Source organism: Papaver somniferum, chromosome 1 (assembly GCF_003573695.1).
Source record: "Papaver somniferum cultivar HN1 chromosome 1, ASM357369v1, whole genome shotgun sequence".
NCBI classification, from domain to species: domain Eukaryota; kingdom Viridiplantae; phylum Streptophyta; class Magnoliopsida; order Ranunculales; family Papaveraceae; genus Papaver; species Papaver somniferum.
Window position 1 is genome coordinate 101526975 of NC_039358.1, and position 20136 is coordinate 101547110.

Sequence of the window (20136 nt, forward strand, 5' to 3'; positions counted from 1 at the left end):
TAGTGTCTTGGTTACCTCTCGCCCACTTTGTTAATATATTTGTATATTATTTTATCAAATCTTTAAATTTAATCTTCACAAGTCCGAGAGTTTGAACCTCATTACTACAACAAACCACGAAAAATCTCATAATCACATATCTGTGGGAGACAGATTTGTTTATAAGTCTTCGACTTTGGGTCGTAGCAGCTCTTAGTTGTGGGTGAGATCAACTAAGGGAATCAAGTGTGCAGAATCCGGCGTGCTTCTAAAGGCGTGAGGAACGCGACCGTACCTTAATCGGTGTGAGACTTGGTTTGGGCTCAACTACATTTCAGTCTGAAGTTAACTTGTAGTAGGCTAGAGTTTGTAGCGGCTTAATACAGCGTGGTGTTCAAATCTGGACTAGGTCCCGGGGTTTTTCTGCATTTGCGGTTTCCTCATTAACAAAATTTCTGGTGTCTGTGCGTAGTTCAATCAGTTGATAAATCCGACCTTGTTTGTTGGATAGAACTTGATTGACACTTGGGCATTGGTCTTTGGTACCATCCAAGTTATTTCTCATATCAATCAGGCTCGCGGATTTCTATCTGTTTGATTTGCTGATTGTATTGAGAAAGAGATATAAACTCTTTGATTTATTTCTTGATTGAGTCTCGCTTTTAAGTTGGTTCTCTCGGAATTAAGTTGGAGTTTATTCCATACAGATTTCCGAACGAATTATTGGGTGTGGTTGTTATATCCTCGCTTTTTTCATCATTACGTTTGGATCTCGCCTTGAGATAAGGCTGGGATATGTCTTGAGTGAGTCTGAGCTACATCCGGTCTTCTAATGAACTTTGTTTAGTCAGCTGGATGATATCCTTCTAGTTAACTGAATGGGCTCCGTCAGGTCGGTTGGATGAGCTCCGTGTGGTCAGATGGTTGACCTCTGTCAGGTTAGGATGCTTGTTCCTTGTCTGCTTAGACTAGATGAGCCTCTTATGCTTAGTCTAGACGAGTATCTTTTTCTTAGATTGGATGAGCCTCTTATGCTTAGTCTAGACGAGTATCTTTTTCTTAGACCTGGTGAGTCTCTTCTTGAGCTTAAGTCGGATCTCGTCTTAGGCTCAAGTCTCGCTATGGACCTTGTTGTATTCTGGTTGTATTCTGGTCGTAATCACCCAAGGCTTTAGTTCCTCTAGAAAGAAAGATAAACAAAGGTTTTCTAACTTTATCCTGTATGATATGGAAATACGAGTCTGATGCAAAAAAAAAGGAGGTCAATCAGATAAATAACAAAATAGTTACAAGTGAAACAGTAAAGTATAGTAACCTCCTCGGGTTTCTCACGAACAGGTCGAGGGTCATTCGACCTATACGAATTTTGGAGAATCTTTTTATCAAAAACATTGAGTTTCTGATTTCATCTAGTCCCCAAAGATGGTGAACTCGTTTGGATTCTTGCTCCTTTGGTTCTCGCGTCCGTCGTGAGCATCATCTTCTCTAGCTAAGGTGCGGCGTCTTACATCTGCGTTATTCTCTAGAGGTTCATTGTGGTGATAAGTCTCATCATGTCCATGGGGTTGAACATGGTAAAGAGGATCAGCATGGTCTTCAGATGAGTTGGGATGCAGATCTGAGATCTCGTAAGATCATGTTGAGTGTCTTGGAGACTTTACTGGTTCTTGGCCAACGTTTCGAAGTTTAATAGAGGATTTTCAAGACATGGGTACCACTAGGACGCTTTCACCATGGGAATCGATGTTAAGGTTAACATCAAACTAGCGGGTTGGCTGAGGCTGGGAACTCTTTTACTATGATATAGATACTGATAGGGTTTCACCGCCTTGGATATGTCTATGATAGATGTGGAAACGCCCTACCGTAGAGGTGTTTCCTCCTTGACTTCATCTTCATATACCGGAAGCATTCTAAAAGTTGGCGAAAAATTCTTCCTTTCACGTAAAGTACAGATCTAGATTTCTAGGAGCATTTTTGTTACGGTTGGTTGTTGAAGATTCGACTTCCTCCATGATTGTAACCTGTAATTACGACTAAGTGATCAACCATCTCACAGTGATCACAAAAATGTATATATCGAAAAATATACGAGGGTTAGTTGGGTAATATGAGTTTTTCGACTGTGAGGATGGGAGGCTGATGGCGAACACTCCTTGCCTAAACCAAGATCATGGTCATTCAAAGATTGTTTCAGTGGCAGATAGAGGTGGGGTTGGTCTAGGGAGGGAAGCCGAAAGAGATGAGACTAGAGTTTCTCAGTTGAAGAGAGTTGAAGACGAATAAACTCTAAGAGAGAGAGAGAGTTGTAGAGAACTTGTTATTGTCCTATCATGTTTTGTGTTGTGTTTAGAATGACCAGTCGTAGGTCTATTTATAGCTTTGCAAAACCCTAATCTCTAATCGGTGGGATAACTATAAGGAGAAAGGATCATCATCTTCTCTTAAATCCCAAAAATAGATAAGGATAGACAACCTGACTAGTTTATCCTAATCTGACTCCTCACGATTGACTATTCTCTTTTAGCGTGGATGGGTCGATACCCATACATTGACGTAGAACGCTAGACCAAAACCCTAAGTTTATACCCCCATTTATGACATGACCATCCTTTGTATGTGATGTTGGTAGGCTTTTAAAGATGTAGAAAATAAGAGTAAAAGAAAGCCTACTTGTTAAACCGCAAGTGCACGGTGTCGGTTGTAGTTTGTGCAAGAACGGGTCGAATCCACAGGGACTTGTGTGTGTAGTTGAAGTTTCCTAAGCTAAGCAGTGACAGTAAGTGACAGTGGCAGTGAGCCAAAGATGCAAAGATTGACAGTGGCAAAGAATCAAAGGCAATGAGCCTAAGGCAGTGAGAAATAAAGAACCAAGGAAGTAATGGCAGTGAAGCACTAGAACAAAGAAATAAAGAATTAGGGATTGAATCCACCACTAACTTAAGTTAAGTCATCCTAGTTCCATTATGTTCTTGTCCATGGTGTAGATATCAGTGAGCTTCTAGGCTTGCTGACTATCTAGATGGCAGTGAAGGTTCAAGCCTGCTGCTCATCAAAGGGTTGTTTCAGGAGGATGGTTTAGTATCACTAAGATAATTATCTAATCCTAGTATTAGCTGTCCTCTCACAAAACAAACTAACCGCAGATCAATCACTTAGATGAGTAAGCAATCCTGAAGGATAATTTCAATCCTAGCATTCTTAGCACAACAAGACTATATCAAAACTTGAACTGAACTTAACAATGAATTAATGGTTTCATCTAACCCTAGCAGTGACAACTAGAACATGATTAACATTAATAACTGATATTGAAATAAGAGCAAATTCAAACAAAACATGACTGAAAATTTACAAAACAAATGAACCAACAGTTGAAGAACTGGCTAGTCCAGTCCTCTTGGGTGAAGCTCTGGCTAATCCAGGCATGGTTACAACACACACCCACACCTTCTATTTATACCCAGAAATCAAAATTAGGGTTTACAATGTTTTCCCCCAAATTCTCAAAATTAGGGTTAGATATTTACCTAATTTGATGTGACAAATCACTAAACGGTCGACCCATTTCTTCTCTGCCTCTTCTGGTCCTTCTATGCCTTCAATTGACGCCTATGCTGCTCTAATTGTTCCCTAGTTCGAGTTATTTTACTCACCCCAAAACCTAGGGTTTCAGTGGTTGTGAGATGGGGAAAATAACTAGGCTAGGGAGATGGGTTTGAGGTAGGGGAGGTGATGGTGGTTGAGACAGCGTCTCTGTGATGGTCGGGGAAGAAGGTGGTTCGTACGGAGTGACAGGGCATGGTGGTGGTGGCGCAGAGGGTGAGGAGATGGAGTTGCAGAGCTCTGGTCGGGGAGAAAATAGTTTTGGGAGAAAGAGAGAGTTTGGCTCGACTGGTGTAGAAGATATTTGATGATTCGGTGTTGAGCGGTACATCGGAGTCTGATGCACAGCGAACGAACGACGCTGGATGATCAGTTTTGGATGTAATTGAACGGCACGATGGGATGAAGCTTGAAGCGACCGTTGGATGAAGTGATACAACGAAGCTGACGGCTCCAGATGGAGTTAGGTACTATGGTGTTTGACAGGAGCATCAGATTTTGATGCACAATGATGAGGCGACCGTTGGATGACAAGATGGATCCAATCTGACAACTCTCATGGAAATGGGTATGGATAATGGAAATGGATTTGGGTAAGGGTTTTGGGTCTTGGGTATGCCAAGCCCATATCTTCTTTAAGAACAATTCTTCCTCTTCAAGCCCACTTCTAATTGATCCGGCTCTTGCAAACATCATTCTTCGCTTCCTCCTAGCGGGAGTCTTTGCCATTTCTTTGCTCTTTTTGCTCCGTGAGTTAACCAGGATTTATTTAGTACCTAAAAATGCAAAATTAATTAATAAAAATATTTATTCTTGAAAACAATGAAAATACAGAATATGTGATAAAATGTAGAATTAATGCACAAAAGATGAGTTAAATGCCAAGAAAAATATATATAAATATTCACTTTTTAGCACTCATCAGATGTGTCGTGTGACATGTCAATATTCTCTGAGTTGTCGCAAATTTAGATGGAGGAATACATGTGTTTGCCCGCGAAATCCATTCAGAGTCATCTAAAGAGCTCTAAAAGACTTGCTGCAACCATGTGTGTTATATGGAGAACACAAGTTTGGCTGAGGTCCGACCTAATCATGAACGTTGAAGCGATCCGTTTGGCCTCGAATGAGGCGAGTCATTTGGCGCTGACTGAGGCGAGCCATTCAACCCTGGCTGGAGCGGTCAACCATTGACCTATGAGAGCCATTCGACTCTAACTGGGGTAATCAACAATAGACCTAGCCATTCAACCCTGGTTGGGGCGGTCAACCATAGACCTATGGGTGAGCGTCACGACTAAGGTGTCATCAACCTATCATTATCATACTTGCAAGGTGTCATCAACCCCCTATAATGGTCATCCATGCGCAACGGTGGAAAGGTGCCTAGACTGACAAGGCACTTTGGCGAGGCCTAGTAATCGTGGTGCAAAGTACTAAACCGCTTGTGAACCCGAGATGACGCTAAGGAGTTGCGGATTTGTCGAGAGACCCACAATCGCTAAGGAGTCTCATACTCGACCGAAGATCCTATGATAACACTAAGGAGTCTTGTTGTTTATCAAAGATATGGGAAAACCCTAGGGAGTCTCTGATAGTCTATCGACCAAAGACCCGGGATAACGCTGGGGAATCTTTAAGGTTGACCATGGCTGGTCATGTGAGAGATTAATCCTTTACCTTGGAGCGATGACGGATTTTCACTTTGGAATGATAGGGGCTCTTCGACTTTGAGTGTTGAAGGCTCTTTGGCTTAGAACAATGAAGGTTCTTCTTCGTTGAGTTATAGAGGTTCTCCATTTCGGAACGATGAAGACTCTTCTCCTCGGAGCAATGTAAGCTTTCCGCGTTGAAGCAATAAAGGATTTCCGTTTCAAGGTGATGGAAGCTATTGACTTTGGAACGACGAAGGTTCTTCTCCTTGGAGTTGTAAAAGGGCTTCATCCTAACCAGGATTCTTCAGCTTTGAGTTAGCGTCTCTTTCTTCAGGAGTTGAACTTCCTCATCCTTTCTGATTTCATACTATTTAGTTCACACGCTCCTCTGCACGTCCTAAATGGTTGACCGGTCCTGAGTAACTCGACTAGGCTGGACATTTTGGCAGAGTTATAATTTTGCCTTTGACTACCAAATTATGATTTTACCCTTGGACTGAAAAATGACCATTTTACCCTGGTCCAAAAATCAACATCTACAACATGTAATTTAAATTAATGACTTGTGCATGACAACTGACATCACCGTCTTCTATCAACCATGCATCCGTTGTTATAAATTTGAAATAGGTTCGATTGTAAAACGGTCATTCACTTTACTAAGTTATCGTGTACATTTACAATCCTAAATATTTAACACTATTACTACTTGGTACTACACTGTATATTCAATATATTTAATACAAAAGTGAAAGAATGGATTAAAGTAGCTTTGTTTTTGAACTAAATATAAAATATTATCAGCTCGAGTAGCTAGGCGAGGTGTATAGAGTTTGTTAGAGCACTGCTCGGTTGAACCCACTAGCGTTGGTATGTCAATTTTAGTTGCCAAAATGCATTCTTGATTTAGCATACTAAAGATAGTTTCAGACTAGATTAGGTCTAAGAAGTTGAATCGAAGCTATCCTTAAAGGATGAAGATTGAAGATTGAAGGCTAAAAGAAGACATCAACAAGTACTTCATCAACAAAGGTATGTGATTGATTTCATTTGTATTCTTGTTCAATTCTACCTTTCTAATCTATCGAGATAAATGCTCACTCTATGGAACAATTCCTATGACGGTAAATGTATATTTATGTATATATACTTGAGGTTATTTGATTCATGACTTTGGTGATAATAGCCTTTATCCCTATAAAGGAACTCATGTTATAATGATTGAGCTTGCGAATCCAATGAGCCAAGAATCACTCAATTCCGAGTTATAACGACAAAGTTATGAGTGATTTAAGTTCATTAGTAGGAAACATTCCATGGGCTTTGGAGTGGTCCGCGAACTTGGGCCCAATACATGACTAAAAAGGATTTTTGGTCAAGTTGGTGATGTTTCCTTATCTAGGCAAGTTATCTATTGGTCCAAACACTTTTGATTACCATATTAAAGTGTTTGTGATTCCTGCCTAAGTTAAAATGTGATTTATTCACATAAATATAATTTTTGCTAAATAAGTTATTTATTTAATTATTTTGGCAAGAGTTTTAACTTAGGGAAGACTCTCATATTTAGGAGAGTCTTGTAAAAGGAAAATAGCTTTGCTTAGCTTCCAAGCTATTGTTCATTATAAATAATGAATTCGCGAGTTTATACGTTTTTCATCCCTTTGGAAAATTGGCATAAGATCTGCAGGTTGTTTTCCACATCTTCCGTTCTTCGTGAACGAGAGTGAGATAAAAGTCCTTGTATTAGGGATCACAAAGCCAAGTTGGACTTAATCTTCGTGATTGATCATACAACTTGTAATCTAGGTTTTTCACCTCTTGTCTATTCTAAGGTTTTCTCTTCTGATATAAAATCATTCAAGAGTTGTTGATCATAAACCCTAGGTTTTGATAGATTTCAGTTTCCGATCGTATACCAACACTTGTTAGTCGAAATCGGATACTAGAAAGAAAAACTTCTATTGAGGCATCTCGTAAAAATCCTTGAGAAGTTTTAAACAATATATCTCTAGATTTATTCTAGTTGTTCTTGTTGTAGATTTATTAGGGTTTTCTTAACTTGGAAATTGATCTTTGGAATCACCCAAGTTCACTTACGAAAATCAGGTTCACAGACTCCTTGTGTGTACGCATACTGATTGTAAGTTAAAACCCTAATCCACAAGTTTGTTTTGATATTACTTTTACCTAGTAATTGTTTTTATCAAAATAAACACAAGATTTCCAAAACCTTGATTCACATCTAAAGGGAAATCAAACTGGTGTTTTGTGCAAACAAAATATCAAATCGTATCGATCGTTGTGGTGTATCTTCTAAAGAGAACTTTGGGTTCTGCTAGAAGATTTGTGTGAAGAGTTCCTAAATAGAATCGGTATTGTGCGAGGAGTTCTACAAGTGCTGAAGAAGGTATTACATCTAGTCCGAATAGGTAGTAGGAAATTGGTGTAACAAGTGTGTTTATTCTGGACTAGGTCCCGGGGTTTTTCTGCATTTGCGGTTTCCTTGTTAACAAAATTCTGGTGTCTGTGTTATTTCTTTTCCGCATTATATTTTATTTATATAATAGAAATATCACAGGCTGTACGTTAAGATCAATCAGTTCTTGTATCCGGCCTTAGGGTTGTTGAGTGAATTGATTGACACTTGAACATTGGTCTTTGGTACCGTTCAAGTTAATCCTCTTATATTCAATCGGGCTCGCAAATTCCTATTTGATGATTGCGGATTGAATCAAGAGATAGAGATATCAATCTCTTTGATATGCTTTTGATAGATTGAGTCTAACTGTCTAGTTGATTCTCTTGAAAGTATATTGGAGTTTGTCTATTCAGATCGCCAAACGAAATATTGGGTGGTGTTGTTAGACCCCCGCTTTTTCAGAGTTCAATCAAGACAAGTAGGTGATCGCCCATTTCGATCGTTTCAAGCTGTGTTTCGATGTTTAAATGACAATTTGATACTATCAGTTACATATCTTTGAAAAGTTGTTGAATTTAGTTAGTGTTGACTTTATAGCATTTGAAACTACTTGTGAAAACTATCTCTCATGGGTGCTCGATGATGAGTTGCATCTGGAAGCGAAGAAACTTGGTCATATGATCAATGGGGACATAGTGCGTCAAATGATCGCGCCAATGTTATAATTTACTTACGTCGGCATATCTCTACAACCCTAAAAGATGAGTTTATGAAGTGCAGAGACCTCAAGAAATTATATGGAATAGAGAGAAAGACCATTTTAAGGTGGTTACCATGTCCAAAATTTATAATCAATGGATTCATATGAGATTTCAGGATTTTAAATCTTTAGCGGATTATAATTCTGAGTTGTACAAAATCGCTGCTCAATTTGAGATGTGCAGTGAGCAACTATCAAAAGAATCTAAGCTAGAGAAGACACTCAGTATTTTTCACATATTGTACTACAACAAATGTATCGTGCACGCCGTTTTACACAATATTCTGATATGATATGTTGTCTTCTCTTAGTTGAGAAAAATTACGAATTGTTGCTGAAAAATCATGAATCTCGCCCTTGTGGTTCTGCTCTGGTGCTATAAGTAAATAAGCATTAACACCATCGTGGTAAACAACAAGATTATCATGGAAAGAAACATAAATGTGGAGGTCATATGCGTATAATTGTCAGTAACTATCCGCATAACAAAAATACAGAAGCGAGGGAAGAAAATGAGAAGGAATTGCCTTTTAATTTTTATAAGAAAGTTGTCCACCCCCACAAGAAGAACGATCAAGATTGTTATCGTTATGGTTATACATACCATTGGTATAAAGCTTGTCGCGTTGCTCCACATCCCAGTGAACCTTACATGAAATCTCAGAAGAAAAGGGAAGCAAATATCGATATTAATTTAGCAAAGCGCAATATTTCTATAGAATCTTCAAAGTTAGAGGTTTCTAATCTTGCTTGACACTGAGTACCAGAACGGACTTGAACAGTTTGCTGGTGGTTCGTTTAGTGTAAATTAAAATTGTAATTTCATGTTCTTGCATATTATTCGTGTCTGGAGAGACAAATGGATAAAGGATTATGCTCTGATTGAGAGGCATGTTAAAGATGAATTTTTTTTTGCAAAATGATGCAATGAAAGTAAATGACTTAATATAGAATGGTGAGTGGTGCATTCCTGAAGGCATGCTGCAGTATTTTGATGCTAATGAGCTACCAGTATTGTGGGTGGAAAGGATAAAAGAATATGGGCCAAGGACAGAATTGGAAATTTTATTGTGTCAAATGCTGCTTAAATGATCAGGAAAAAGTATGTTGTAAAAACTTGGGCTCATCAGGTATGGCATCCTTGTATTCATCCTTACACATCTACAAATTTATGGAAAATATTAAGAGGTGCTTGTGCAACTGAGGAATCAGTTAGGAAGAAATGTTTCTCCACAGTCTCTAAATGTTATTTGTGTGGCAAGAATCAGGACACAATGGGGCACATACTATGGTATTGTGAAAATGTATGTCATTGGCTGAGTGGGATTTTCCAGTGCTCCAATCCTTTAAGTTTTGAGGAAATTCTAAACTTTTCCAGAGGAAAAAGTCCTGCCATTAAGGAAGTATGGTTTATATGTGCTTTCAACGTCATGGTAGAACTGTGGTTTACAAGGAATTTTGTGATCTATGAAGCAGCAACTCCTTCTGTGGATAAACTAAAAATGAGGATTATAAGTTGTGCAAAGGAAGGCAGTATCAGAATGAGAGGTAAAATATAGGGTAATATGTATGATTTGCACATACTATTATTCTTTGGTATCTCAGGAGTTAAAGCTCATGATGTTAGTGCGAAACAATGTTTCATTAAATTTTCTGCAAAGAATCAAATCTTAATTTGTTGTGATGGAGCGTCTAAAGGGAATCCATGGATGGTAGGGATTGGATTTATTTCCAGGAATTAATATGATGATTATATGGGTGCAGCTTCAGGTGGACTGGGGATTGCCACAAATTACTTGGCAGAAGTGATGGCTTTGATTATTGCTGGTGAGTGGGTTGTAACAAAGGGGCTGATGGAGGTATGTTTTAATTTTTTTAGAGCATATAGCTCGGTCAACCTCACATGCGTTGCTATCTCAAGCATGTTTGTCAATGTTAGTGATCAAAACTATGAGTCTTGATTTCTAGCCTACATAGCTAAGTCTCGGACTAGGATAGAAAAGTGTAGTTGAGCTCAAGGAATTCATGGCGATTCATCATACAAAGACGAAGATTTATACAAGGAACCGTGGAACTTCATCAACAAAAAGGTATGTGGAGACTTGAACTTATCTATCACTCAAAAGTCTATCTATTATATCTCCTACTTCTTATGAGACAAAAGTCGTATGCTATATAGACTAGATCATACACACTTGACATTTCTAGCTGAGCATTCATTGCTTATCTTTTATCTCGAAATCGTGTGTTGGTAAAGCGTTTCACTTTGATCAGGTTTATCTTCACCTAGTGACGAAAGTCATGAAAAGTTTCAATCACTTTGAGAATTGCTCTGACGTGAACCGGTCTGTGAATAACGGCTACATAGCGTCCTCTGATAATGTCTCAATGATTGAAATGAGAGTGTAGATTTACATAACCATGTATTCCTTGAACCAAAGTTTTCGAACTTTGTTGATAAAGAGAAATCGGGAAGATTGTGGAATTGGCTTGCCAAGTCCGCGAACCCAGTCCGCAGACTCAGTCCGCGAACTGTCGGAAGTTCTCGACCGAGAATTTCTGCTAGATTTTTCAAAACTCGTTTGTGTGCTAAGTCCGCGAACTCAGTCCGCGAACCCAGTCCGTGAACTGGCAGAAGTTCTATTTCCGAGAATTTCTGCTGAGTTTGGAAAACTCAACCGATAACTTAAGTCCGCGAACTTGTTTGTGAACTTAAGAGGTTATGATCTAAAGATGTGCTCTGAACAAGAAACATTAAATTACTAAGGAAATCTTTATGCAAACCGTGGCTATAATGTTCATGAGCCGATTCAATAGAATCGAATCATCTTTGTTTCAATTGTGTCTTGTGTAGTTACATAAGATCTCATAGCAATTGAACAACTCTTTAACTAGTTCATTTGAGTCAATTGAACTAGTTATGGTGAAGAAGAACAAGGTTAATATGAAATGATCATATGGTTGACCTTTTGGGTTACTATGTTGAACCAACATGAACGTACACGTTTGGACATGGTTTTCACGAACCTAGTAAACGTTTACCCAAGTGTGTGTGACAATCTAAGTTTTCGATCTAATGGTTGAGAAATATTATCTTGAATCTAAATCAGGTTTTCATCTAACGGTGAATAAGGATTGCTTTGTAACTAAGGCTAAACCCTGATTTGAAGGCTATATAAAGGAGACATCTAGTATTGAGCAAACCTAATCTCCACATGTATGTGTGCTATAGTGCGCTCGCTAGAATTGATCTCCATTAACCTTTGATTTTCTTCTCCAAAATCAGGTTAACGACTTAAAGACTTCATTGGGATTGTTAAGCCAGACCGATACTACTTTATTGTAGTTGTGTGATTTGATCTTGCATCTTCTATCGTATGAGACAATCGATTGATCGGCTTGAGATCGTGAGAGTTCTCCATTAGGCAAGATAAAGAAGTCACAAACATCTTCGTCTCACTGTTTGTGATTCCTCGACAATACGCTTGTGTAGTCAGGGAGGATTATGGAGAGGTGATTGATTAATCTAGGTTGTTCTTCGAGAATTTCTGCTGGATTTTTTAAAACTCGTTTGTGTGCTAAGTCCGCGAACTCAGTCCGTGAACTGGCAGAAGTTCTATTTCCGAGAATTTCTGCTGAGTTTGGAAAACTCAACCGATTAACTTAAGTCCGCGAACTTGTTTGTGAACTTAAGAGGTTATAGTCTAAAGATGTGATCTGAACATGAAACATTAAATTACTAAGGAATGCTTATGCATACCGTGGCTATAATGTTCATGAGCCGATTCAATCGAATCGAATCATCTTTGTTTCAATTGTGTCTTGTGTAGTTACATAAGATCTCATAGCAATTGAACAACTCTTTAACTAGTTCATTTGAGTCAATTGAACTAGTTATGGTGAAGAAGAACAAGGTTAATATGAAATGTTGATATGGTTAACCTTTTGGGTTACTATGTTGAACCAACATACACGTACACGTTTGGGAATGGTTTTCACGAACCTAGTAAACGTATACTCAAGTGTGTGTGACAAGCTAAGTTTTCGATCTAAAGGTTGAGAAATATTAGCTTGAATCTAAATCAGGTTTTCATCTAACGGTGAATAAGGATTGCTTTGTAACTAAGGCAAAACCCTGATTTGAAGGCTATATAAAAGAGATATCTAGCATTGAGCAAAACTAATCCCCACACGTCTGTGTGATACTAGTGCGCTCGCTAGAGTCGATTCTCCTTTAACCTTTGGTTTTCTTCTCTAAAACCAGGTTAACGACTTAAAGACTTCATTGGGATTGTGAAGCCTGACCGATACTACTTTATCGTAGTTGTGTGATCTGATCTTGCATCTTTTATCGTACGAGTACAATCGATTGATTGGCTTGAGATCGTGAGAGTTCTCCGATAGGAAAGATAAATAAGTCACAAACATCTTCGTCTCACTGTTTGTGATTCCTCGACAAACCGCCTGTGTAGTCAGGAAGGATTGTAGATAGGTGATTGATTAATCTAGGCTGTTCTTCGGGAATATAAGACCGGATTATCAATTGGTTCCTGTTCACCTTGATTTTATATCTTAAGACGGAACAAAACCTAGGGTTTATATGTGGGAGACAGATTTATCCTTCGATAAAATTTTCTGTGTGAGACAGATCTGTTTATTATCAATTCTATGATTTTGGGTTACAACAACTCTTAGTTGTGGGTGAGATCAGCTAAGGGAATCAAGTGCGTAGTATCCTGCTGGGGTCAGAGGCGTAGGAGTACAACTGTACCTTGTATCGGTGGGAGACTGATTGGGGTTCAACTATAGTCCAGTCCGAAGTTAGCTTTGAGTAGGCTAGTGTCTGTAGCGGCTTAATACAATGTGTATTCAATCTGGACTAGGTCCCGGGGTTTTTCTGCATTTGCGGTTTCCTCGTTAACAAAATTTCTGGTGTCTGTGTTATTTCTTTTCCGCATTATATTTGTTTATATAATTGAAATATCACAAGTTGTGCGTAGTTCAATCAGTTGATAAATACGACCTTGATTGTTGGATAGAACTTGATTGACACTTGCGTATTGGTCTTTTGTACCGCCAAGTTATTTCTCATATCAATCAGTCTCAAAGATTTCTATCTAGTTGATTTACTGATTGTATTGAGAAAGAGATGAAACTCTTTGATATATTTCTTGATTGAGTCTTTCTTTTAAGTTGGTGCTCTCGGAATTATATTGGAGTTTAGTCCATACAGATTACTGAACGAATTATTGGGTGTGGTTGTTATACCCCCGCTTTTTCAATTGGTATCAGAGCATGCAAACACGCTAAGACCTCATAAGTCCGTGTTTGTAGCAATCTGACTCTATGGACAGAAATGTTATCTCTATAAACGTACCAGAAGTCTTCGATGGCTTGAATTACTATGGTGGAAAATTTCTATTCGTGCCTTTCTACAAGCACGTGATTTTCAATCATGGATTCGTGTTGTAAATGGCTATAATTCTCCATTAGTTACAGTACACAATGTAACTGTTGCAAAGGATATTGGTATGATCCTGTCGAGATTCTCGCAGCAAAGAAAAATTCTGACGGATTAAATGCTATCATCCATGCCATTACCCCAGATCTTCAGCACCATGTGACTATGTGCATCGGTCTAAAGATGCTTGGGATATCTTTGAAGCCGTATTTGAAGGGAATACCTCTGAGAAAGAAGCTAGGCTTCAAAACCTAAATTTTGATTGGGAAAATCTTCGTATGGCTGATGAAGAGTTATTTGGTGAGTTTAAACACAAAGTGTCCGAAATTGTTAATGCATCTTTTGCATTGGGTAAGACAATTCCTGAAAAGACATTGTGATGAAAATTCTCAGATCGCTACCAGCTAGATACGATTCTAAGAAACATGCCATCATATGAGAAAATAACCTTGAAACACTTTCTAGAAACTGACTTGTTGGAAAGTTAAAAATGCTTGATCATGATCAGAACACAGTCAGAATATTTGCGTTCAATGCTGTGACCAATACAAGTGAATCTTCTAACTGTCTTGGGCTGATGAATGTTGTCCAAATCATGTAGATCTTAACAAATCATTGAATACACAAAAGATTAAGGATATCGTGAATAGAAGCAAAAGATCTGAGAAACGGTATTCTCTCTCTGATGCTTTAGATGATTCAATACAACAAGTAAAATCATGTCAGCTTATCAATAACATGCATACTTCTTAAGTTTGCACAGAAAACTCTGCTCTCTCAGCAGAAACTTCTATTAACTCAAATTCTGATTCAGAATATGAGTCCGACACTGAGATTTTGGAATTCTTGGATAAAAATGAAGAAATTTACCAAGAAAATCTTCAACTAAAGAATTTGTCGGAGAAACTTGAATCATCGCTTCAGGTTAAAAATCTTGAGATTGATAACCTTAATGATGAATTCACCATAACCCTATCTCTAAAGGAAAGAGGGATTGATACTCTTAAATGTGACTTGCAAAAGTTGTCTGGAAGTTATGAAAAAATCTCAACAATGTTATTTGGTCAGAAGTCCTTTGGAAACACAAATGGTATAGGGTTCAAAAGCAAGACCATTAGCACAAACAATTCCTTTATTCCAGCCGGTTCTGGAAAGATGGATGTAGAATGTTGTGATTAACAGGAAGCCAATCGCCATAAAAAAAATTCCTATCTGAATTGCTTTTTTTGTGTGAAAACGCGAATCATGTTCAAAGTAAGTGTTGGAAATTCAAGAAGAACATCAAAAGAATTGTCAAGCTTCAGAATGATATGCAAAGGATGAATCTGGCATTGCGTAACCAACATGGATCCTCATATGCCAAGAAAAAGTCTCAAAGAAACAGAGTCACACGAGGTAAGAAATCTGTTTATACAATAAACCTTGGTATGTCACCCGGTGACTGGAAAACCTAATCCCGACACTTCCGTGTGTCCTAGTTGCAAACTAGAGTCGATTCTCCTTTAACCTAGGTTTTCCAAAACCATTATTAGGTTAACGACTTGAAGACTTCATTTGGGATTCGTGAAGCCAGATCCAACCATTTTCTCCGTAGTTGCGTATTCTAATCTTACTTATTCTATCGTTCTGAGTTTTATCTTCTCTAAGATTTACTCGAGATTCATCTCCGACAGGTGAGATATAAAAAAAGTAAACACAATAGTTCTTCGTCTCAGACTCTTGTCATTCCGCAATAACTTATTCTATTAATCAGTTATGTTATTGTGAGGTGATTAATATTTCTAGGCTGCTCTTCGGGAGTATAAGACCGGATTATTAGTTGGTTCCTGTTTACCTTGATCTTTGTATCAAAAGACGGAACAAACAAAATAAAGGATAAACATATCTTTAGGAGACAAATTTGTTTATAAGTCTTTGACTTTGGGTCGTAGCAACTCTTAGTTGTGGGTGAGATCAGCTAAGGGAATCAAGTGCGCAGAATCCGACGTGGTTCTAGAGGCGCAAGGAATAAAAAACCTTAATCGGTGTGAGACTTGGTTTGGGATCAACAACATTCCAGTCCGAAGTTAACTTGTAGTAGGCTAGAGTTTGTAGCGGCTTAATACAGTGTGGTGTTCAAATCTGGACTAGGTCCCGGGGGGTTTCTGCATTTGCGTTTTCCTCGTTAACAAAATTTATGGTGTTTGTGTTATTTCTTTACCGTATTATATTTGTTTATATAATTGAAATATCACAAGTTGTGTGTAGTTCAATCAGTTGATAAATCCGACCTTGATTGTTGGATAGAACTTGATTGACACTTGGGCATTGGTCTTTGGTATCGCAAGTTATTACTCATATCAATCAGTCTCACAGATTTTTATTTAGTTGATTTACTGATTGTATTGAGAAAGAGATAAAACTCTTTGATATATTTCTTGAATGAATCTCACTTTTAAGTTGGTGCTCTCGGAATTATATTGGAGTTTAGTCCATACAGATTTCCGAATAAATTATTGGGTGTGGTTGTTATACCCCCGCTTTTTCCGTTGTACAACTTGTTCTTTAGGGAAACTGATTAAGAAGTTGTCTATACTTTATTGAAAAGAATACAAGTTGATATATTAATCTTATGTGTTCGTGTAGTGGACCTCTTTAGTACGTTACGATTCTAATCGATGTTTCTACTAGATGGTCAAAAAATTCTGCTCCTCGAAAGAAAAAAAATCTATATCAATCGTCGACTAATAGTGCTCTTGAGGAGACTCGTAAAGAAGGATCTCTCAGAAAATAGATCTCCTGACTAGGAGAATGTCTCCAAAGAAATAATGGAATCTCAAAATTAGGAAGCCTTTATAAATTGTGGATGAAATATATAGAAGTTTGGGATCTAAATATAATGATTATTGATGACATATTTTCATTTAGTTTATAGTAGATACTAACATTGCCTTGGATGATAATGGTATTGAACCATACTATGCAGAGGAAAGTCGTCAAAGGAACGATTAGTTTTGAATTGAAAATGGCAATCTAAGCAGAGTTACATTTTCTCTTTAAACGCAATGTTTTAGGTACTGCAGTCTGAAAACCTGATAATCAGAGCTTGGTTGGCTGTAAATGGGTGTTTCTGACGTAAGAAAAAAGAGAAAAACGAAGTTGTTCGCTGTAAAGCGAGACAGGTGGCACAAGGTTTCTCTAAGAAACTATGGATCGATTACAAGGAAACATATTCTCCTGTAATGGATGCATTCACCTTTCACTATTTGATTAGTATTGTAGTCCTTAAAGGAATCAACATGCATATAACGGATGTGGTTATGACGTTTTTGTATGGAAAACTGGATACAAATATTTATATGAAAATCCCTAAAGGTTTTCAGTTATCCGCAAATAAACCATATCGTATGTATGTATAGTGTTAGAGCACTGCTCGGCCGAACTCGCATGCGTTACTATCTCAAGCGTGATTGTCAATGTTAGTGATCAAAACTATAAGTCTGGATTTCTAGCCTATTTATAGATGTCTCGGACTAGGACATAGATTGTGTAGTTGAGCTTAGACTTCACGGCGTTCATCATTTGAAGACGAAGAACTACTACGGGAACTTGTGGAACTTCATCAACAAAAGGTATCTGGAGACTTTAAACTCATCTATCACTTGGAAAGTCTATTTCTACTATCTCCTATATTGAGACATAAGTCGTGTTACAATATAATTTTCTATATACACATTTGAGATTTCGAGCTGAGTATATCTCGCTTTCATATTTCTCGAAATATGTTTTGGTAAGCTTTCGCTTCGACCAAGTTCATCTTATATCATGAGAAAATTGTCGAGTAACATCTTGCATGGTTTGTGTGATACAATCATTTGGTGTAGACTTGGAATGTTTCGATAATGATTATTTCAATATCTTGAAAATTGCTTTGATGCTAATAGTGTGTGAAAACAGTTATTGTCATCCTCTAAAAATGTTTGAATGATTGAAATAAAGAGTTTAGAATCTTGTAACCATCTTTGGATATAAGCATAGTGTGTTCGCACATTAGTGTATAAGTCAACAACCGGGAACCAAAAGTATGCATACTTGTGTGTATACAAAATGGTTGAAGGAGACTGGATAAGTATGCGTACACGTATGCATAATGGCGGAAGTTCACGTCCGTGAATTTCTGATGAGTTTGAAAACCAAACCAAACTCATACGGTTACCTAAAGTACGCGTACCCGTACGCATACTGGCGGAAAGTTCACGTCCGTGAATTTCTGCTGAGTTTGAAAACCAAACCAAACTCAAATCCGGTTACTTAAGTACGCATACCCGTAGGCATACTTAAGTGTGTTACTTTGTAAAATCGGTTGTACATGAACTTAAACATTTATTAGTAAGGACTGCAATCTTTGCAAACCGTGGATATAATGTTCATGTATTGATTCGAGTGAATCAAACCGATTTTGCTTTAATTGTGTTCTTGTATAATTCTATGAGAATATAGCAATTGAATAACTCTTTAACTAGTTTCATTTGAGTCATTTGAACTAGTTATGGTTAAGATGAATAAGGTTGATATGAGAGTTATCATATGGCTAACCTCGGTTAACTATTTGTGAACCAACATGGTGTACACGTTTAGGTACGGTTACATAAACCTAAATGAGGGTACATTTCATTTGTGTGTAACAAGCTAAGTTCGATCTAACGGTTGAAAGATATTAGCTTGGTTGAATCAGGTTTTTCATCTAACGGTGATTATTGAATGCTTTGTTACCAAGGTAACTTGGATTGCAAATCCTGATTTGAAAACTATATAAAGGAGAACTCTAGCAACTGGGAAAACTAATCCCCACACCTCTTGTGTGTTACTAGTTGCATAACTAGAGTCGATTCTCCTTTAACCTTAGGTTTCTTCTCAAGACCCTGTAGGTTAACGACTTGAAGACTTTATTGGGATTGTGAATCCAGACCCAACTATTCTTTTTGTAGTTGCGTGATCTGATCTTGTTGTTTCTATCGTGATTAAGTCAATCGTAAGATTGGCTTGAGATTTATATCTCCGATAGGAAAGATAGAAAAGTAGTCACAAACACCTTCGTCTCATTGTTTGTGATTCCACAATATCTTGTTTCGCTAGTCGATTAAGATTATTGTGAAGTGATTGATAATACTAGGTTGTTCTTCGGGAATATAAGTTTGGTTTATCAATTGGTTCCTATTCACCTTGATTTATCAAAAGACGGAACAAAAACTCTTTGGTATTTCTATGGGAGACAGATTTATTCAATCTTATAGACTTTTCTGTGTGAGACATATTTTTTTATCAAGTCTTCGACTTTGGGTCGTAGCAACTCTTAGTTGTGGGAGAGATCAACTAAGGGAATCAAGTGCATAGTATCCTGCTGGGATCAGTGACGTAAGGAACGCAACTGTACCCTGAATCAGTGTGAGATTGATTAGGGTTCAACTACAGTCCAGTCCGAAGTTAATTTGTAGTAGGCTAGAGTCTGTAGCGGCTTAATACAGTGTGGTGTTCAATCTGGACTAGGTCCCGGGGTTTTTCTGCATTTGCGGTTTCCTCGTTAACAAAATTCTGGTGTCTGTGTTATTTCTTTTCCGCATTATATTTTGTTATATAATTGGAATATCACAGGTTGTGCGTTTAGATCAATCAATTAGAATATCCAACCTTTGGTTGTTGATTTACATTGATTGACACTTGAACATTGGTCTTTGGTACCGTTCAAGTTGTTTCACATAATAATCAGGCTCACGGATTTCTATCTGTTCGACTTGCTGATTACATTGTGAAACAGAGATATTAAAACTCTTTGATATACTTTATTCTAGATTGAGTCTGACTGTCTAGTTGATTCTCTAGAAAGTGTATTGGAGTAAGTCCTCTCGAATTGCCAAGCGAATTGTTGGGTGTGGTTGTTAGACCCCCGCATTTTCAATTGGTATCAGAGCAGGCAAACACGTTAAAGACCTTAAAAATTTGTATTTGTAGCGATCTGATATGGACAGAGGTGCTATCTTTACAAACGTACCACCAGTCTACGATGACTCAAATTACTTGTGGTGGAAAATTGCTATGCAAGTTTTCTTCAAGCGCGTGATTTTCAATCATGGGTTTATGTTGTTAATGGCTATGATGCTTCCGTTGTGGCAATAGCTAATGCAACCATTCCAAAGGATATTGGTGCATACAATGTTGCCGAGATACTTGCTGCAAAGTAAAACTCCGAAGGTTTGAACGCCATCATACATTCCAT